At 40.2% G+C, this 20,264-nt stretch overlaps 1 long non-coding RNA gene across 1 annotated transcript; it reads left to right on the top strand.

The window, feature by feature from the left end:
• The first annotated feature begins 6,547 nt into the window (after positions 1-6,547).
• On the top strand, positions 6,548-18,256 carry LOC132663827 (uncharacterized). The gene is made up of 3 exons (XR_009603291.2): positions 6,548-6,842; positions 11,894-11,982; positions 17,856-18,256. It is a non-coding gene; the product is annotated as an uncharacterized LOC132663827 (long non-coding RNA).
• Positions 18,257-20,264: the final 2,008 nt, after the last annotated feature.

Here is a 20,264-nt window from a genome sequence, read left to right on the forward strand (position 1 = left end):
AGGTTTCCAAAAGGGATGTGGCATTAATTGTACCCTCAGAAATGCATGAGTGTGTTTAAGCAAATTTAATAGCTCTCAGAAATTCACTGATTCTGAGTCAAGTACTTGATTGTATGAAAGGATAGGCTAGAATATATGGTTATTTATTCAGTCCCCGACACCAGCTAAAGATCATCTTCCTGTTATGTGCATTTTATCATCACTGTTTGCTTATTAAATAAAGCAGAAGTTTAAATATAGAAGGAAACTAATGATTCTTCGCCACAGTTGATATTCCACAGAAGTTATGAGAACTGATCAAGGATCAAAAGAATCTTGCAGTTCTGTGCTCTAATTTTTGCATCAAAGCTTTCATTTGGCACTCAGACACCCCTAATTATATGAAAGTATGACAAGCAATATCCTGAATATTTTCTCTGGTTTCTACTTTCTCACTGTTTAAAACAGAGCTACCAGAATCTCCTGAAAAGTGGAATTAAAGGGATTTAATGTCCATCTTGCAGATCAACAAAGCCACCAAATTCCTAACCCAAGATTTGCTTTTGTCCAACTTACATAGTTTTTCAGATCCATGAAGAGAGGGTACAGCTCTAATAGAGATAGATGAGATGGCAGTCATCAATATGGTATGGGTTTTAAACTGTATATAGAAAAAAAAGAAATAATAAGAAATGTAATAGGAGAAAGTGATGCCAAGCTTTCATCTTTTCTTTTGAACATACTATTGATTCTTACATTTGTGAAGGGATTTATATTTGTTTTTACTGGAGGTATTTATATCTACCTATCCATCCATCTATCTGTCACAGTGCTAGTTATCAAATGATTGCCTCTCAGCTTTGAATTTGTTACTCTTGCTGTGCTTTGTGAGTTGGGCCTGGACATTTATAGACACTTCACTTTGAGAGCTGGTGTAACATTAGGTTTTGGCAGTATAGGGAAACAGTGCAGGCAGAGCAAAGAAAGGCTTTCCCTGTGTGCTTTTTCTCTTCCTACTTCAGCTGTCCAGGTGCCAGTGGTGAGTGGGTGGCCCAGTGGCCTTCAGTCTCCTGTGAGACTCTCCAGTGCCTCTGTAGAAGCCTTTCTATAGACCAACAACAATATATAGGCACCCCAGTGAGCAGCTTACATTAGAACAGCTTCATCCCGTGGCACCCGCATGAACTTTACCAGAACCCTAACATGTGACCTTCTGCAGATCAGCTCTGGCCTACAACACCCAGTGGAATTTGTGCTCTTCAGCAGGTTGTAGCTGGACCCTTTCCAATGAGATCTAAATCTCAGTGGTGAGTTGGTGCTCTTCCAAATGTTTAGTTCCCTCCTTATGTATTCTCTTTCACCTAGGGGTATAATTGCTCCCAACATTTGCTCTGAATCCTCTGTAGCTCACTTCATAATCATCTTTCACTAGTTAAGTATTTTTTAATATAAAAATTTTTCTGTTCACATTTCTGGTGTGTTTCAATTACAAGTAGTTACTGAGCTCCTATTATGTGTCAGACACAGTTGCTGACCTCAAAGACCCTATGGTTTCCATGTAATAGACAAGTAAGGTGTCAGGAATAGCAGGGGAACTTCTTTTAGGATGAGAGTCATGGGTTAGGGTCAAAATGTTCTGCTTAAGGAAGTGACACTTCAACCCATACTGGAGATCAGTAGAAACTGGTCAGATTAAGAGATGGGAGAAGCATGTTCCAATGAAGAGAGCAGCTTGTCCAAGGACCAGTGTCAGAACTGAGTGGCAGGTTTGCAGACCTGCAGCTTGGGAACTATACTGCTGAGTGTCTGGGAAAAGGAACCAATGTGGAAGCAGGGGCCAGATCTCAGAGGGCACTGGCAACAATGTTAGGGATTCTGGACTTTAAGCAGCTGTCATGAGGGTTGTTGATTCACCAAAAGGTTGTTAGTAAAGCAAGGACATTGTGTTCTCTTGTGTTCTCATAAATTAGAATGGTGGTTCTAAATCCCAGCAGCACATTTGAAACACATAGAGTACTTAAATAAAATCTGGGCCTGACCCACACCAAATAAAATAGTCTCTCCAGGCGTGAATACCAGGCCACAGTAGTTTTTACATTTTTCTCGGTGATTCCAAAGTATAGGCAAGGCTGAGAACCACTGTCTTGAGAAACAAAAAAATTACATGATGGTATGATGAGGTTAAATGACCAGTTTCAGGATAAAGCCTGTTTATTAGATGGTGAAAGTCTTCCAACTTAAAGATTACTTAAACTAATACTGCTTCATTATGTCAAAGTCATTTAGAATTCCAAAGGCACTGATTTGATGTTTTTCTAATTTAGGGAGTGGTTACAGGTGACAGATATTTTTGATGTAAATATCCTGAAATACTCACTCAAGGCAGGGGTGGTATCCTTGGGGAGTTAGGCAAATATCTAAAATTAATGCAACAGGGAAATTTCTAGTGAGTTTTGTTTTAGTTAAAAAACAAAAAGCTTCAGATAGTTAAACAAATATTTGCTAAGCAAGGAAATGAATAAATGACCTCGTTGTAATTAGATTCCAACTAAATAAAAAGAAAGGGAGCATATTTGCCACCTTTTATCTTGACTAAAATTAATTAAACATTAATTTATCATCTGAGGTTAACCTCAAGATAAACCAGGTCTTAGAGCTGTGTTTGACTAATTTATTAAAATCTATATTTGTTATAAGGGTGAGGAGTACCGTTATTTGATTTCATTTTTTTCTGGCACTAAAAACTAAAGACAGTTTCAAAAGAATCTTAAGCACTTTCTTTGGCTGCACAGCTGTTTCTATTGCTTTCTGACATGCTGTGCTGACCTCCAAACCACACTGTTTATGTTACTTTAGAGACTGAATCAGATGCACCACCTCTGGAGACTATGCAGGTTAAAGAAAAAAAATCATTAGGTTTTGCATTATAGAGGCATTACAGGGAGCGAGGCTTGAAATCATAACGTAGCCACAGTAGACCAGCTAATCTCACTCAAATGGGACATGGTTCTTGTATGCTGCTTACATGGCGTGACAATTGATGCACATATGGATTGCAGGCAAGAGAGAATAAATTAAATGATTATCAGGAGTATTCTAGTCAATCTATAATGTGGCTGAAACAGGAAAATTAATGCTGAAATTCCCATTTATTGAATATTGAATCAACTTCCATGGTACTTATTATTGATTCTACTTCTTTTGGCCTGCTATTTTGAAAGGTACTGCCTTTTTCTCTAGCAGTTGGTTACATGCCTGCAAATTTCCATGGATGTAAAACCCCTTGAGATTACAGTACCAAGCTCATTACGGAATGCTTTTCTTTTACTCACATGCCTGGTGGGGAACTAAGCTCAGAGTTGAGATTTGCAGTAAAGTGCTTTTTTCAATTACGTTGGAAAAAAGATGGGATTGATAGAACATTCCATAAAGAAAACATATGACTGAATCCATGGTGTCATAAAATATTACAATATGCGATAAAATAAAAGACCCCATTATTCCCTAGGGTTTCACTGTATCTTGTTTCACATTCACTTGACTTCCTCATACATATTTCATAGCTAAATTACCGTGATATAGAAAGCTATGTATAATGATATCTGAGTTACAAAAAAAAGTAGCAATCAAATATGGCCTAAACATAATGTAATGTATTTGGGTAGTACCTAAAGTAAGGCTCAAGAAAAATTGTCACTGGCACAAACATGTAATTGGAGAAGTGTGTTTTAACTAATGGCTGAGAGAATGAGGACATTTTCCAGTTGCTCAAATTAAGCTCACTAAGTCCCTCACAGGGTTCTGTGGGGAATTACGACTATTGACATATTACTGTCTATACTGAACTCATTCCACTTCCAGGAATACAGTGCTTGGCTTTTCATCAGTCTTCCCATCAGTTACATCTGATATTTATAGTCCCGCTTGAGAAGCAGGTAGAGGAAAGAGAAGTGGGAGATGGAGGTTCTAGTCTGAGCCACTGAGTATCTGGATGGCTTTGGGAAACTCACGGGCCTTTTTGGAGGATATGCAGAGTTGGAGGGGATTCTCGAAGTCATCCATTCTAACTTCTCTACCAACACAAAGCAATCTCTGCCATAAATCCACCTGGGGATTCAGCTTCATTTTAGGCACTTCTCTTAAGAGAGGCTAATTATATATAATATAGCCAATTCTTTTCCTGGACGTTTCCAAAGATTTGAAGGATTTTAATTATATTGAGCTGAGATCTTCTAATATGTAACATCCATATGTTACATCTAACATGTAACATCTCAAGTCCTTTGAGACACAGGGTTTAACACATAGGAAACACTATAAATGTTAGTCATCATTATCAAAACTGTCATTATAAATCTATGTTACATAATCACCTTGAAAAAATAATCATCCTTGAAAAGCCAATATCACAGTAGAAAGAAACAATGTTTGGAGTAAGAAGATTCCAATGTGAATCCTACCTTCAGTAATTAATCTGTATTAATTCTGAGCCTCAGTTTTCTTATTTCTAATATGAGAATTTTTATCTCATAAGAACATTCTCTGTAAAATGCTACCATTGCCATCTGTTTTTTCCTTCATATTTTGGTTCTGTAACTCACTTTTAGTGACAATTTTCTCATTCCTTACAACTCCCTCCTTCAATTTAAAAATGCATAGGGGGGCCTGGGTGGCTCAGTCGGTTAAGTGTCCCAACTTCGGCTCAGGTCATGATCTCACAGCTCGTGAGTTCAAGTCCCACATCGGGTTCTGTGCTGACAGCTCAGAGCCTGGAGTCTGCTTCAGATTCTGTGTCTCCCTCTCTCTCTGCCCCTCCCTTGCTCATGCTGTGTGTCTCTCTCTCAAAAATAAATAAACATTAAAATTTTTTTTAAAAAAATAAATAAAAACCTCTGCATAGGGGAAGGGAAGGAAAAATAAAAAGAGAGAGGGAGGCAAACCATAAGAGACTCTTAAATACAGAGAGCAAACTGAAGGTGGCTGGTGGGGTGTTGGGTGGGGAGATGAGCTAGATGTGTGATGGGTATTAAGGAGGTCACTTGTTGGGATGAGCACTGGGTTGTTACAAGTAAGTGACGAATCACTAAATTCTATTCCTGAAATCATTATAACACTCAACGTTAACTAACTTGTATTTAAATAAATAAATAAAAATAAAAACCTATACCATGCTGAAATGGCAGTCTAATGCCATGCCCTTCTCTGCACCACACCCGTGTCCCTTCTACTAGCCATTAGGACACATGTTGATGTTTATAACTGATTGTGAGCTCCTTGAGAGATGACTTTCTATCACTGCTTCTCTGCATCAGACAAAATCGGTTTACCCATACTGGGGGATTAATGTGAAGATCAAATATTCTATTGCATGTGAAAAAATCATTTTGGAAAAATGCTGTGTTATGCAAAACTAAGTTTCAATTGTTGCTATTGGTACCCCATTTAAGAAAAAGAACCAAACAGCTAAGGAAACCATGATGAGGCCATGAGGAGCAGAGGCATGTTATTTTCAACTGTTCTAAGATGGCTTCATAAACTTTTGTGTCTCTGAACCTAATTTATGATCGACTTCAGACAACACACAGGGTTTCATCAGTTCTTTTCAGCCTTATAGAACATTTCTAAGAGACCCCCAGGTCTCTCTTCTAGAACCATGGAGTTCTGGAATGTTTTCTCCTTCAATTCATTTACAGACAGACTATGGATCTCCTTTCAGTCTCTAAACAAATTATCATTCTTTTGTTGCCAAAGCAGGAACTTTCCTCTTATTTGATGAAATTCATAATACAAGCTCCTTCAGCCTGTGACAACACCGTTTCATCTTTTTCTCTTAGTTTGAGTACTAAGTTCTGCCTACGACAGACATTGTCCTGCAAGGGGCCAGATGATAAATATTTTTTAGGCTTTATGGGCCAGAAGGTCTCTACTGCAGCTACTCAGCCCTGCTGAGTAGTGGAAAGCAGCTGTAGACAATACGTAAACGATTGGGCTTGACCGTATTCCAGTCACACATCATTTATGAAGACAGGCAACTGGCCGTGTTCAGCCTACGGGTCGAGGTTGCCAACCCTGATCTAGTACGTTGCTACTTAAAGTGTTGGTCTATAGATCATGAGTGTCAGCATCACATGAGATCTTGCTAGAAATGCAGAATCGTGGGCTCTACCCCAGACCCACTGAGTGAGGATCTGCATTTTTACAAGATCTCTAGGTGGTTCACATGCGTATGCAAGTTTGAGAACCACAGCGGCTGATGAATTACACAAAGGAGGCATCTGGGAGCATATTGTCTATGCTTGTTGGGGTGGGCTGCCTTCTCAGAATGTAACTTGTGGGCCTTTTTCAGTCTCTCCTTCCTTTGCCAGTTTTCTTCCCTCGGTACGTTCTCACCCACGAACCGCATGGTCTGCTGCGGCTGTCAGCCTGCCTTGTCACCTCCTCAGCCTAGCAGCTGCTCATTCTCTGTGTTCTCTGTGTTCTGAGCAGGTTCTCTGTGTCCTCAGGGAGGGCACAGAGAGCTTGTCAGCTGGAAAGGGTTTGGCCTGCTTGAAACGTTTCCCCATGTCCGACTATGACCTGTGTATTTACGCTGTGCCCCTGTCTACCCACCCCCTTCTGTACCCACCTCTCCTTTCAGGTGCCGATATACATGGAAAAGGAAGCTCCAGGCAGTGAGGCAATGATTTTCCCTTTCATATTGTGATTTTGAAGAGCCTACAGCAGTGATTAACACTTTTCAGTAAAATAATAACAGCAACGATCAGAAAACATTCTGAGAGTGCCTGGGAGCAAAGCAGTTGAATTGTCCCAGCATTTTCTTAAACGGAACCCAGAAACCCGAGTTATGATGGGTGTTTCTTCAGGTAAGACTTTCAAGCAATTTGGAATGGGCAATTATGTAATTTCCCTGCTGTTCTCCCCACCCCCTTCTGTCTTCCTTCTTTATTAATGTAGACACCTATCAGAATGAAGCGGCCCCCACACAACTTTGGGTTGATGCAAGTGGGTGCAGGTTGATTATTCAGTCTAGAAATCCCATTGAAACTCTCCTTACCCCAGAGTCACCCTAGGCTGCCTTAGCTTTGCTGGGGTGGAAGACACACTCTGCTGGCTTCTGCTTTCACCAGGCCCATCCTGTACCTAAACACATCTAGCAACAGACATCTTATCTACCTGGAGCCTAGTGGCTCTTACAATAGTAAGTCCTCAACGAGTATTTATTGAAGGCATGTCCTTTTTTCCAGGGCATTGCTTGATACTGGTAAGAAACACCTTCCTGTAATTTCTACCTATTAATTAATCCTTCTATCATGTTGTGAAACCCTAACATGAGTTTAAAAAAAAAGACAAGTAAATAATAGTTATAATTTCCTATGTCTGGCTCTGTACATTCATTTTCTCATTTATTCTTCACCATAAGTAATTGCTCTTATTATCCCTCTTTTAAAGATAAGGAATCTGGGACTTTTAGAAGGTAACTTATCTGAAGTCTTAGAGTTAGAAAGTGAAGTAACGGGGATTTGAATATGGGCAGTACACCTGGAAAGGAAATGCTCTTAACCGTTAACAATACCATAAGTCTCACGTTAGAAATTTAGGATGTATAGAGTTCTGTAATGACTAGCATTTTTAGAAACTTGCAAGTATCTGTTTTAAGATGAATCATGGATACTTGAGACCAATGCACAGGAAGCTATTATGCATGGGTCATCAGGAAAGGCACTGAAAACTGATGCTGGCATCCTGCTAGTCCCACTAAAGTGCAGCAATGCAAAAATCCCTCCATTTGTCAAGGGCCCCATTACAATCAGAAGCATAGGTCTTGTAAACACATAAATAGTGGTGGCTCCCCACAGAATTAGCTGGTAGAGTCCCAGTGATCACCTATCACTTCCTCGACAGTGCCATCTCCAGGCTTCTCACCAAAGCCTCTAATGCAATCCCAGGATTGCTAGCTGTGCTCCTTGGTGTAAGCAATGCATTAATGGTGTGAAAAATTGCAGCTCACAAGCCCTTCCTTGAGCAACTGTGGTGACAGTAACAGGCTGCTTTTGTCGCCGTGGGGGCAGGTCTCCTGGCAGAACATACAATTCCTGAGAATTAGAGCAGCCTGGTTTACCTCGAATGCATGAAAATTGACATTCCGTTTGGATTTCTGTGGTTACAAGCCTGAATATTTGCCTGGAGCCCTGCTGTTTCAGGCAGTTGCTAAGGCCAGTAGAGCTGGGAGAGAGAGAGGAGGCTGAACAGCATCTCGGCTCCTCTGCAAAATCAAACCTGAAGGGGAGGTGAAAAACAACACACTGTTTTTTCTCTTCCTCTGATTGATAATGACAACAAATCATGATTTATGGCTGGATGCCACAAAAGTTGCCTTTCTGGATGGTGAAATAAGAGACCTGGAGTCATCTATGAAGTTCAAATGTGATACAAATGCAAGGTGGATGCTATTGTGGTTATCTTGGACTGGCTTCTGGCAGAAGTGCAGGGTCTAGGCAGAGAGGAAGAGGAAAGAAAACGGTGTTTTGGAGAGACCAGAATGTACATGTAAGCGGATAGCACATTCTGTTCTGTCTTGAATGTCATGTGTCAACATGGCATTAGAGTAGAGGAAGTCACTCGTGTGAGTTAAATCCAACTCAAACTAGGCTACAATAACTTGCAGCACCCATCTCTCCCTGGGAGACATACCTGTCACTGAAATGGGTGTTTGTTTCAGTCTATTGACCCCCTCTTCGAACAGTATCTAACTAACCTGATTTCCCCACACTTCTATAGCTATCCAACCAGCCTTCTATTGATACCTTTTAATTCAGATTCATTCAATCACCCAATAGATGTTTATTGAACACCTACCACATGACAGGCACTGGTCTACACATAGCTACACAGGCAAATAAGATGGGATCCAGGCCTCAACATCTAGTAGGATGAAAGAGACAAACCTCTGCAAGTAAAAAGGTGTTGCAGGTCCTTAAAATTACTATAAAGTTTGTATTTGGGGTACGAAGGAAGAAGGGGTCAGTTCCTTCTGAGTGGTAATGGAATGGAGGCAGGTCAGCAAAGTCTCCAAGCAAGTATCTATTTTGGTCCAGAGGTGGTTATGGCTCTGCAATGAACTTTTCATAATCTTGATCTGATCTATTATATCCAATCCAGAAGGCAATCTTATTTTCCTTATTTCCGCATACATACTGCACATTTACTTTGCGTCAGGCACTGCGCTAGCAAGTATGGATTTGGGAGTTTGTAGTCTAGTCTGGAGGCAGGCATATAATTAATTGGGTCTAGAGAAGAGAAGTGCCCTCCAGGGAAGAAGAATTATAAGGCTTTCACACATGTTATCACCTTGGTATATGGCTGGAATTCTTTTCCTTAGGCCCCTGACCTCCCTTCCATCTTCATGGCCCAGAGTCATTACTTTTTGTCCAAGTCATTACTGAGCACCGGGGATGATTGCACTTCCTAGTTGAATGGGGCACATGATTAGTCTTGGCCAAAGAGAATTGAGCAGGGTGATATGTGTGACAGACCCTTAGAGTTATCTGTCTCTCTGGCTTAGCATTTGGTACCACTGGAGTTGATGGCTGTTCTCTCAGCCGGGGTTCCTGAGTAACCATGATCATCAGAGGTCCCTGGTAGACTACCATGGACATCTAGGGTTAGCAAGGAACTTTAAGTCCCTGAGACTTTGGGTTGTTAGTTACCCCAGCATAACCCAGGGTGTCCTGGTGGTGCACCTTTTTGGCAATGCTGTCACATTCCACAATCGTAAATAGGTTAGGCTTGTGATCCATGTGTGTGTGTTGCTTCCTGCCCATACTCTTTCATTTAAAAAGCCACACTTTATTACATATTTAATGGGGTAGTTATAAAAAGAGAGGAATCATACTTTGTCTTATTTATTGCCATATTCCTATTGCACAATGATTGACATATTGAAAATAAATACTGTTGAAAGAAAGAATGAATGAATAAAGGAACCAGGGATTATTGCATGAAATCATGTAGTTTTGAAGGAACTCAACTCTGAATATAAATACTATACTGCTTAAAGTCTTGGGAGCATGTCAGTGAATTCAAAACATTTCTTCTACCCCTCCACCCCCAAGTGCTGTCCCTTGGTTTTAAACAAACTTAAGTTCAAAATAATCCTGATACCAATAGGACACGTTACAGTTTTAAAAGAAATCACTTTTGTGGGACCTATTGGGTGGGAACAAAGGGTTTCTCTGAATTGACCTGGAATTTGCTTCATCGCCTTCCCCTACGTTGGAGGAAGTACTGTTCCCAGCTAGCTGTTGTGCTTGGGCCTCCAGTTTGTAAGCCTATGATTGGACAGGTTCCCATAGACTCTAGACCACCACACGTCTCTCAAAAATCTTTCTTTGATGAAGGGACTCCCCTCTCTGCACAAATACAACAATTAACTAAAGCAGGTAAAAGTGTGTCTTGGGAAGATAATGAGGTTTACCTCCGTGCCTGTATAATTTTGCCTGTGTGTGTCTGGTATTCTAGCTTGGATCTCATCCAGCTCACCCCAGGGAAAACATAGCTGGTATACTCCATAGTGCTTTAATGAAGCGCCTGACTGTGTTAAGAAAACATCAAAGTTGCTTGAGCTTCAAAACAAGTTAAATTTTGGCAGCTGCAGTTTTGGGGGCTGTTTGGGGAACTCTCTTTTAGGTGAACTACTGACAGGAGAACAGGAACCACTGGTGTTGTGTGTCACATGTATTCCTGAGCCCTAGGTTTCAGCCCATCTGTTTTATATACAATCCCTTCCTTTAGTCTAGGACACAGGAGGCACAGGGGAGAAGCAAGCCAGAAAAGCCTTCCACACTGGCTTAAGGTCAAGAGACCTTGTTCCTTGAGGAGGTTAGACAGGCTGGGATGTGATGCAGCCAATGCCAAGTAGACCCTGCCAATCATGTCCATCCTCCTCTCACCTGTTCTTCTGCTGGCCTCAAGTTGACTTGACAGTCTGTTTTGCCTCCGGTGTAAACTTATTTCCAGCTCTCCCTCTGAAGCCTGCTGAGCATTTATGCACAGAGGCACTGGCTGTGTGGCTGAAGCAATGGTCCGTGCTCACTGCCCCCTCTTTTTGTTACGCTTGCTTCCAGTACATTCATCTTGTTGCTAGTTTTTGTTTTCCTGACTATTTGTGATTGCCCGTGTTCTGCCACTGTATGACCACTCATCCTTATTTTCCAGTGACAAGGACAGTTTTCATTGGACAATTAGGGGCAAACAAATATAAATAGCATGATTTATAGACCAGAGTGCCCAGGGAGAAAAAAAAAAAAAAAGGAGACCTCTATAAACTCCATAATGTTAATCTAGAGATACACTCACAAAGTCACAAAATGCAGAAGTTAAGTTGTCCATTTCAGAGCTGTTTGCCTACAACTTGGAAGAACAATTTTCTATGTTATATTGAAGAACATACAATAAAGCTGTGTCCACATGACAGCACATCCATTTGGGCACATCTGAGGTAGGTGTGCCCAGCTGGTGAAAGCATGATGCTAATGAGGGACATCAGTTCAAGCCCTATGTAGATCTGTGTGTTTCCACATATCCTATGGCCATGGACAGAAGACTTCATCCTGGGCTTTATTGCTCAGAAAAAGCCAGGGTGGAGTGGGTATAGGAAGAAATAAATCAACAGGGGTCTATTAAGACAGTGCTCACAACTGTGCTGGAGAAATTCAAGCCAATATCCTTTGGTTATATCTCAGATCAGTTTTTTGGATTCAGTTGATTGGAGGCTTTTTCAGATTTTGTGTGTGGTTCTGAGCCTGATCCTGGTGAACCACTCAGTCAACAATTCAATCCAAAGAACATGTATTCAGTGTCCTCTGTAAGCCAGTGGAGAGCAAAGGACCAGCCTGTCTTATCTTTTTCCCCTCAGTCTTTAGAATGATGCTGGGCACACAGACACTCTACAAATGTGTATTGAAAGTTCTGAACTACTGTATGGAGAAGGAAGACTAATACATGGTGAGCATCTGCTGGCTATCTAGCATGCTAGGTACTGATAATACAACGATGAATGGAACCATCTCTGCCCTTTGGAGTCCGCATGTCTTGCCTCATGGATTGTGGATGAAGAAGGTTATTTGGAAAATTTATTACTGACCTTAGGTGCTCTGAGGTCAACTTTGAAATTGTCCGGGGTCATAATTAATGACTTGAAAGAGGTTTGCTGAACCTTTTTGACCATACTTTTGTGCATATGCTTAATCTGTTGGAAGAAAGGAAATTGTAAACCTCTATCGTGCATTTGGCTATGGCATGAAAACCTGAAACATAAATCTCATGTTTTTCCTTCTTTGGCTGATAGATAGCTTAAGCTGGGCCAGAACAAAAAAGTCATTGACAGAGCTGGTCCCTTTTAGAAAAGCACTGACTCTCTGCACTGGGGTTGACTGCCAGGAGTGTCTCACAAACATACCTTGGGTTGTGTATGTAAACTAAGCTATTATTCAATGGCTATCCTGTCTGGTTCTTACCTTGCTGAAAACAGCTATAACAGAAGGCACCCTGGAAGCTCTGAATAGTCCCTCCTCATGCTCCCCACTGGCATCTGTATATTCCTTTCCCATAGAAGTTATCACTGAAGAGCAATAATTTATTGCTGTGTCTTCTTTAGATGGCTGTGAGCTCCTTAAGGATCCAGACTGCTATCTGTAGAGGTGGCCCAAAATTACCTGCATGGGAGCTCAGGGCCCTGAGGCTAAGGGATGAAGCTTTCACTGGGAGGAGTACAGCAGTTAAAATCTCTGACTTTCACGTTCTCTTTTTGGTTAGCTCCAAGCTTAAAGGACATCTCTATTTTGATTACATCTTCTGTGCTGCTAATTTGCTGTGATAGGCCCAGGAGTCCTCTCTACCCCATTCTTCAATCAATCAATCAATCACTCAATCAATCAATCATTAAAAGCCAACCAGGAATCAGAGTGGGTCCTAGAAAAGTTGTGCACAAAGAGAGGTTCATGCGGGGCCACTCTTACAGTGTCGGGGTGTGCCATTCACATAGAATATGTGACTGGTGTGCCCTGGAACTGCTTCTGTGAACTTGCCTCCTCCCTTCTCAGAGGTCACTCCTGTGCACAGGGGGCAGGTGGTTCTCTAGAAGGAGAGGGAATGTGGGGATTTACAACCACAGCCTTAGCCGTGTTTGCACTTGCCCGTGGTACCTTTGAGCAGTTACTGTGCCTCAGGGCTCTGTAGTATGGACAGTCAACAGGAAGGACACAATTCTAGCTATACTTACCACCAGTTACAATCATGGCTTAATTCCTATTCATCTCAGTATCAGTTTCAGGCATCCAGCACATGTTAGATATTCAACAGATGGTAGCTAGGACTCACTGGATGTCTTGCAGTTCCTCCTACATAATTTCTCTTACATAGTTAGGCACATTAAGAATCATAAATAAGATAAGAAGGATTAAGGCTTAAGAATATGTGGAGATATTTGCTGCTCACTTATGGACTGGGTTTGCTGCTTTTTGAACACTTCAAAAAGAGCATAAGCTTTAGAGTCTTTTTTATATTTATTTTTCATTTTTTGAGAGAGAGAGAGAGAACATGTGAGCACTAGCGGGGAAGGGGTAGAGAGAGAATCTTGAGCAAATTCCATGCCCAGCATTAAGCCTGATGTGGGGCTTGATCCCACGACCCTGGGATCATGACCTGAGTTGAAATCAAGAGTTTCATGGTCAACTGACTGAGCCATCCAGGTGCCCCTTTAGAGTAATTTTTAAATTCTAACTTTCCTACTCACTTCATGTATGACCTTGCACAAGTTCTGAGCCACCTTTTTCTTATCTGAGTAATGGGGATAATATTAACTAGCCTAAGTATTCAGTAGTTACTATTATGCTTGTTGTTATCTGTCTTCAAAACCTGGACCTCTGTCCTCCTTTGCACTCAGTACCTACTTATCCTTTGCCACCATGTTTGACTTCTTTTCCACAGGCTTTTTGTATGATCATGGCATGACACAAAATTTCTATTTTTACCCTAATACTCAGGATTGGTGTTGTCCAGTATGGTGGCCACAAACCAGAAGTATATGTTTAAATTTAAGTTAGTTAAATCAAATTATAAGTTTATTGTGTCAGTAGCACCAGACATACTTTAATTGCTCAATAGCCATGTGTGGTTAGTAGCTACCATATTGGACAGCACAGCTATGAAACATTTTCACCACCACAGAAAGTTCTGTCAGTCTATAATGTCCTAGATACTATTTATTTCTGAACATCTGGACTGTCACAAATTGAATCCCTGAGGAAACAGACTCTGAGGTAGAGATTTGCATTCAGGAAATTGAATGGGGAGTGGTTTTAGGAATAAATCTGGAAGGGAGTGAGGGAAGTAAGATTAGGCAAAGGGAGAGGTTGAACTGTGAAATAGTCACAAAAGGGGCCTCAGCATATCTCAGGGGGAGCTCTGAACCTGGGATCGCTCTTTAGAAATATTTGGAATTGAGGAAAGAGAGCCAGGTCCCTATACCCCTTCCCCAACAGTCATTGGATGTTGGCTGTCCCACTGGCCTCTTGAAGCAGGGGCATACTTTGGGGGAAACAGCTCCCTTTCAGTAAGGGAGAACCCCGGGAAAGGGACCAAGTTGTAAGCTAGCAGTTACTAGTACTACTGGTAGCTGAGGAATACATGCCTCAGTCCTTACGGGGCATGTGTGGCACATCACAGGGTCCCCTGCATGGCCTCATTAGAGCTTTGATGTGCTTCCACCTTGCAGCCTGTTCATGCCTGAGGATCTTGTCTCTGGGCCTCTGCATCATCAACTCTTTTGTGCTGCTTTTCCTGTCCAGTGTAACACAACTAATGGGCTCTAAGTGAGAGAGTTTTGGGGACTCAAATTACTTCTGTCTTTCTCTAATAATGGAGCTCATTAAAGCCCAAAGCAAGTGCTGTGGGCGCCATATATATGTTATCCCTATGGGTCTTACCTTCTTACCTTTAACGTGAAGGGAAAATGTGGAGAGAATAGAACTAACTCTCCTGATGCTAGGCTAGGTCTGGTATTGTCCTTCAGTAGTCCAATGTGGAATGCTAATGACAAACAGTTGTCTCTGGATGATTTTGATTGTAAGTAATAGACACCAACTCAAATTAATCTAAGCCAAAGGGAAATTTATGAGAAGGATCCTAGGTTATTTCATGGAATCTAAGAGCAGCCCAGTTGGAATATAGTCCATACTCTTAGTCCAACTATCACATGTTCCCATGTGGAAAGACCTGTTAGTGTTGGACTCCTGGCTACACTCCACCTTCTCACTCACTCCTCCTTGGGAAGGGGTAATTTACCTCATGGGTGAATTTGGAAGAATAAATTGGACATGTTAGGCTCAGCCTTTTCCTTTGTTTTGAGGTTATTTGCTTACAGAGGATATCCATTCTACTTGGCGCCTTCATCTGATTATGTTTAAAAACCCTGGAAGATGCCTGCAGGGAAAAACTGTGGTACAGGCCTACCTAATCTGGGATTATGAACTAGGAAGGCAACTCTGTCACACCTAAAGCTGGGATCGCCAGATGGCTCACAAATGAAGGTGGTATTTTGATGTTGGCGTATATCCTGAGTCTCCTAATTGGATCAGAACTTGGGTAGAGAAGAGGGGTCTGCATTTTGGGCTGTATCAAACTTTAACACATTTCTCTTCTCTCCACATTTACTTCAGTTCAGCTTTTTCTGCCTTTTCATCCACCTGACAGAAGATGACCACATGCACATCATTCATTTCTCTTTTTTTAAATTTTACTTTTAAGTAATTTCCACACCCATCGTGGGGCTCAAACTTACAACCCCCAAATCAAGAGTTGCATGCCCCACCAACTGAGCCAGCCAGGTGCCCCTCACATCATTCATTTCTAAAGGCATTTGCAGCAACTGACTGATTGCCTTTTTTCCTAGTTGTCCTTCTGTCAAGAGAGAACCTCATTAACTTAACTTTGGACAGAAACCTATATTTGGTTGAAAAAATTGTGTAGCACTAGGGGAGGGCAAGTTCACATATTATAGAAATGACCTTTCTGGGTGGGGAAGAAAGTGAGGTAGTTGTGAATGCCCAAAGTAGATTTTTACACAAACATGGTAGGGATTAGGTATTTTGGACCAATTAATTGCTTTCATTAAGTTGATGAAAAGTTGGCTATTAAATCTATTCTGTCCTCATGTTTCTGTTGCTATGAATCTATACTTCCTATTAAACTGAACTTTCAACTCAGCTATTTAAATGCCTACCCGATTTAGCCCATTTGATGAAATCATCAGGATCATTTGATTAAATGTTCTCTTTAATCCATCTCCACCAAAGGTCATGTACTATTGAAAGTTTTGCTGGAAAATTATGTATGAAAAGGAAAAGGAAAAGCGGGGTGGGGGGGAAGATATATCACGGGACATAGTTCAGGTCAACAGGAAGATTTTCCCATATTTAGAATCATCTATCAGCAAGTTTATACGTATGGTAGCTTTCAATAGCATTTCAGATCATTCAGATAATCTCTTACTTGGATTGTGATGCTCTGTAATAAAATGTATGGCCAAACCAGAGCATCCTCTATGCCTTTAGTTCAAAATAACTCATATTTTCTGGAAACCCAGAGCCAGCTCAAAACAGTTTCCTTTATTAATCATTAAGGTCACCTGACCCGTGTCACACAAAAGGCAAGATATTGATGATGAGGCACCCTGCTGAGAAATTAATCTTCAATCAACATGTGTATATGTGTCTTCTAGAAGTCACCATTGATATTTCATGGCTTCTTTTATTGTAGAACTGAGGGGCATGTTACATGTCAAGATGAAATCAATGTGAAATTGATGGGCTGAGAGGAATTTGGTCTTAAGGGCTTTGCAATGGTGTAACAATCAAGTTATTCTTACCCCTGCCTTACTGAACTATTTTATTTGCAATAGCAAATTCCCCACATAAAATTCTGTATATTATTTCAACTCCTTTTTTTCAAGCAATCTTTGTTTTTATATTTATTGTTCTTTTTATTGTAACATGAATGTATACTTATTTTATAAAGCTGGAAAACAGAAAATAAGAAAGATGAAAAATTATTTATAATCCTATCACTATAACATTTTAGACTGTTTCCTATCTGTTTGCTTAGGCTTTCCAAAAAACAAAATTGAGTTTATTTTGTATCTACAATTTTGTTTCTGCTTTTTTTTAACCACTATTTTTAGCAGACATTAATTGTGTTGTTATAATTGTCCTTTAACATAATTTTTAATGACTGCTTAACCATTCTCCTTTTGCTGGATATTTCATTTGGTTTCAGTTTTTCATATTTATAAAAGATTACATAATTTATAGAATTGTAATAATGATACTACAGTTTGTGTGTTAGATGTTAAAATTATGTCTATAATATAGTACATATGTATTATATATATATTATATATATATATATTATTTTTCCTTTAGATTAGTTCCCAGACGTAGAATTATAGGGTGAATTTTTGTTTTTAATTTTTGCTTCTTTCTGATTCAGACCCCCAAAGATTTGCTGAATGCTTGAGAAAAATACACTCTCTTGGTCTGAAATTCCTCTGAACAAATAAAAGCATGTTCGCTTCATTTCACTGAAGATGATTAAGTCCCTTTTTGCCTTAGACTGTTTTGAGATGCGTTCATTCTCCCCATCCCTACCCCCAACACACACAAAAACGCACAGTATTCAATCATGGAAAATGGAAAGTTTCTGCTTATCTTATCCTGGCTGAGAAAGAAATCTCCTGTCAATCTTGAACAGTACAGTTGAAAATAAAAAAAGTTCTAAGTGATTTTAAGATGTTTCTTTTTTTTCTTTTTCTTTTTCCTTAGGCAAGCCATACACATATGCTACTGAAATCAACAACTTCAATGCCTGTGGTGTTATAAACACATGGTGGGCCCTCCCTCATGGCATGGAGGAAAGTGCACTGGATTTGAAATCAGAACATCTGGCTTGGGGCCTGGCACTCTGCCCCCTCTGTGTCTTATTTCACGTCAGGTGAGGTCCTTTATTTGGAATCTATGCCGTTGGTCAATCCTTGTGGTGACCCCCTGAGCTAGCTGTCACCACTCCCGTTGTTTAGGCAGGGAAACCAGGGTTTTGCAGGTTAAAACAGTGCCACATGGCTGCTGAATGGGAGATATTAGGAAACACAGCGCTCCTGATCCCAACATTCATTTTTCTCATTGTCCCGGGGTATTTTTATTACCCATGTTTCATTGGACAAATACTTACTCTCTCTGAGTCTTAGTCCCTTTTAAACTGTAGATATTTATATTTGGGCTTTTGTGAAGGTCAGATGAAATCATTGAAATTGAATGTGCTGTTTAAAGTGAAATACAAGTGTTAGGAATAAGGAGTATGCTAATGAGAAGGGTGACTTGGTACAGTGTTTACTTACATGGCTCATATTGATTTCTGAAAAATTTGATATTATTTTTTTAGTTTCTATTTTACCAGTTTTTATTTTATCTGTTTTCCTTTTTTTTTAAAAAAAAAATTCATTTACTAAATCCCAAGAAAATGAGATGCGGAAGTATTTAATAATGAAATGTTATGGTATTAGACTTAAGCAAAGCCAGAAGTTTGAGTTCTTTTAACATTAAGTTTCTCAGCCTCATCACTATTGACAATTTAGGTCGGGTAATTCTTTGTTGTGGGGGCCTGGCCTGTATAGTGTGGGATGTTTATCCACATTCTGTCCCTCTACCCACTGGATGCCAGTTACACACACCTCCCAATTGTGACAATGAAAAGTATCTTTAAATATTGCCAAATGTCCCCTTGGGGGTGGGGGTATGTACAAAATTGCTCCAATTTGAGAACCACTGTTTTAACAGACTGTCTTACAAGATGCAAATTTTATTCACCATGATCTTGGTGTGTTCTAATTTCTTATTATGTCAAAGTATAATGTAAGAAAATTAATTCTTCAAAGGGAACTATCTTCAACATTTATTTGTTGCCTTGGTCTATTCAAATTTTACAACCTTTTTACTAGATCGACATCATTGTTTTCCTGACTGCCCAAACAATTTTCACCGACTGTCAATACCAAGATCTGAACCCAAGATTATAAAAAACAAGAAATAAAGAAAAAATAAAAACCCACACAATTACAATCAGAAGCCTGTTCTGGGGATATCAGCTCCTGTAAAATTTCCCACTTTTATTACAATTTTGGTCTCAGGAATGGATTTGTGTTGTGCCATTTTCAGTTCTTGTTACCATCATTGTCATAACAGGGAATGAGCCAAATTGCAATGTGCCTCGGAGAGTCTGTCACTTGCAATGGTGCGGGGCTCTGCTCTGACCTTCTGTTATTCCAGAGTGATGAGGACGCATAGTCGCTGCCCAGAGAAGATGAAGCACTCTGGAGAGATCAAAGGCCATTGAGGCCTGAGTGGCTGTACAGTTTAGCACTGGGGGTTCTATTCAGCAGTCTAAATTGCAGGTAGTCCCTCTGTCCAAAGAGCAATATGGCACATGGTTATGTGACATCACCCAGTTTAGCAAAAGGCAGTTCTCAGCAAAGGAAAGAGGAAACTAGGATGAGATCAAGTATTTCTTAACACCTACTATGTGCTCCTAGCTAAGAAATTTACATGTGTTTGTTCACACAATCTTCATAGGAAATATGTGAGGTAAATATCATTATATCTGGTATTTTACTCCCAGAAGGCAAGCAACTTGCCTAAGGTCAGGTAGTGCTGAGAGATTCAGATCATGGCTTGAAAAGTCTCTGTTTTACTAAATCTGTGCACTTCTAGCCATTATAATCTAGTAATAGATATTATTGTGTTATGCAATTGACTCAGATATCTAAAACTTAGCCCATTATTTTGAAAAGTGGCTTGCTAATTTTGAGGAGCATGGAGGGAGGCCCCTTGCACCTCCAGACTAGTCAGTGAACAGAGGAAGAGCACTGGGGGGGTCACGGTGGTAATTAAGAACTTTTCTTTCTAAAATGTTAGAGGTTCTTTGAAAAGCAAAGAAGTCTTAAAGACTTAAATCTTTGTGATGTTGCCACATAAGTCAGTTGGCTCTTTGTTCATAAGACAAGGTTTATTTATTTTTAATTACTCTCACGTTTATGAAACTTCGTTAGGTGAAGGGGACTGAGCTAGGTGCTAGGAATAGGTATGAAATTTAGTCCCTTCCCTTAAGGTGGCTTACTGTTTTGTGAAGGATGTAATAAATGTTTATTAATTTCTATAAAACATAGGAGAACAGTGAAA

This window comes from Panthera onca, chromosome D4 (assembly GCF_046562875.1).
Source record: "Panthera onca isolate mPanOnc1 chromosome D4, mPanOnc1 haplotype 2, whole genome shotgun sequence".
Lineage (NCBI taxonomy): Eukaryota > Metazoa > Chordata > Mammalia > Carnivora > Felidae > Panthera > Panthera onca.